The sequence below is a fragment of the Tarenaya hassleriana genome, unplaced genomic scaffold (genome assembly GCF_000463585.1).
Source record: "Tarenaya hassleriana unplaced genomic scaffold, ASM46358v1 Cleome110, whole genome shotgun sequence".
Taxonomy (NCBI): Eukaryota; Viridiplantae; Streptophyta; class Magnoliopsida; order Brassicales; family Cleomaceae; genus Tarenaya; species Tarenaya hassleriana.
The window spans coordinates 174,699-177,026 of NW_010961291.1; the positions used below are offsets into that span (position 1 = coordinate 174,699).

Genomic DNA, 2,328 nt, shown 5'->3' on the forward strand with positions numbered 1-2,328 from the left:
TCATTATCTTTACAATTGATGAATATGAAGACTGACTACAATCTTCCGGAGAGATGTATGGATGGCTTCAGTTAGATGTTTAAACAGTATCTTCCGGAAGGTAACAATGCAACAGAATCATATTATGAGACGAAGAGTCTGATGCGTACGTTGGGTCTACCTTACCAGAAGATTGATGTTTGTGAAGAGAACTGTATGATTTTTTGGAAAGAAGATGCAGAATTGATGGAATGTCGTTTCTGCGGGAAAGACAGATATCGACCACGCCGGAAAGCTTCAAAAAAGGCAAGTTAATTCCTTTGAAGAGGAATGTTTTATATGCCTATAACAGATCGTTTGAAAAGGTTATATCAAGCCGAAAAGACAGCATCATTTATGCGATGGCATGGCGAGCATTCGACACCTGATGGAGAAATGCATCATTCATCTGATGGTTTAGCATGGAAACACTTTCAACAAGTATTTCCTGATTTTGCAAGTGAGACTAGAAACATATATCTAGCATTATGCACGGATGGATTTAATCCATTTGGGATGTCTGGTCCAAATTATTCTCTATGGCCGGTGATTTTAACACCCTACAATTTACCTCCGAACATGTGTATGAATAGAGAATTTTTATTTCTCTCAATATTAGTTCCGGGACCTAAACATCCTAGGAGGAGTTTGGATATTTTCCTTCAACCGTGATAGAAGAGTTGAAAGACCTTTGGAGTATTGGGGTTGAGGCATATGACGTGTCAATAAAGCAAAATTTTTTGCTTCGTGCGGTGCTGATGTGGACAATTAGTGATTTTCCAGCATACTCGATGTTGTCTGGTTGGATAACGCATGGTCGGCTAGCTTGTCCGTACTGATATAGATGAGACCGACGCATTTTGGTTGCCGAACGGGAGAAAAACGAGTTGGTTTGATTGTCATCGTCGTTTCTTACCAAGGAATCATGCATTGCGCCGAAACAAGAAGAATTTTCGTAAGAATCGCGTTGTAAGTGATTCTAGTCCGCTTGAACTAACGGGAGATGAAATATTATTCGAACGGATTGAAGATTGTGTGAGATCATATGGGTTAGGGGTTACTGTAGAAGTCGGTAGAAATGATCATTTGCCGATTGAAGGATATGGTGAATATCATAATTGGCACAAAAAAAGTATATTTTGGGAATTGCCATATTGGAGACATCACAAGTTGCGACACAATCTTGATGTCATGCATATCGAGAAGAACTTTTTCGATAACATCATAAACACGGTGTTGAATGTACCTCAAAAGTCGAAGGACAATCCAAACTCAAGGAAGGATATAAAATCAATTTGTTTGAGGAAGGAGTTGGAACTTACAGAAGATGGGAAGGCACCGGTTCCAGTTTTTCGTGTATATGGAGAAGCGCAGAAAAAAAATTTTCAGTGGTTGAAGGATGATGTGAAATTCCCCGATGGTTACTCTTCAAATCTGGCGCGATGTGTTGATATTGCAGGGAATAAATTAACGGGTATGAAAAGTCATGATTGTCATGTCTTTATGCAACGATTGCTTCCAATAGCATTTGCAGAACTACTTCCACAACATGTACACGAGAGTCTATCAGGTATGTCAACATATTTTTTTAATGTTGTTTTTTAATATGTGAACTATATATATATAAACTTGATACGTGGTTATTGTGCAGGGATCAGCTCATTTTTTCGGGTGATTTGCAGTCGGACGCTTAAACTTGAAGATATCACCATGCTGAAACAAAACATAGTTCTGGTAATTTGCAATCTGGAAAAAATATTTCCACCGTCATTTTTTGATGTGATGGAACATTTACCAATCCATCTACCACGAGAAGCAGAACTTGGTGGACCAATTCAATTTCGGTACGTTATAATTAATTACTCTGATTCGTTTAATTAATATATAAGACATATATATGCATACTTGTTTACATAACTGATGATTGTTTAATTTTTTTTTAGGTGGATGTACCCGTTTGAAAGATTTATGTACCATTTGAAGAAAGAGGCAAAACAAAAAGCCTTTGTTGAAGGATCAATTGCTGAACAGTATATCAATGAGGAAATATCATTCTTTACCTCATATTATTTTGAAGATAATGTGGCAACAAAAAGCAGAAGTACAAGAAAATTATCCCATTGCGATGATGACCCTAGTTATCCGGCGAATGCAAATATTCCCCATATATTTTACAGAAAAGGAAGATGTGGTGGTAAGGCTAGCGATGCCTACTTATCTGAAAAAGACTATCATGTGGTACATACTTTTGTATTGTTGAATTGCGAAGAAGTACTACCTTTTGAAAGGTTCGTTTATACATTTAATTAT

At 37.2% G+C, this 2,328-nt stretch overlaps 1 long non-coding RNA gene across 1 annotated transcript; it reads left to right on the top strand.

Moving 5' to 3' along the window:
* The first annotated feature begins 1,433 nt into the window (after window positions 1-1,433).
* LOC104806021 lies at window positions 1,434-2,032 on the top strand. The gene is made up of 3 exons (XR_770578.1): window positions 1,434-1,588; window positions 1,670-1,752; window positions 1,962-2,032. It is a non-coding gene; the product is annotated as an uncharacterized LOC104806021 (long non-coding RNA).
* Window positions 2,033-2,328: the final 296 nt, after the last annotated feature.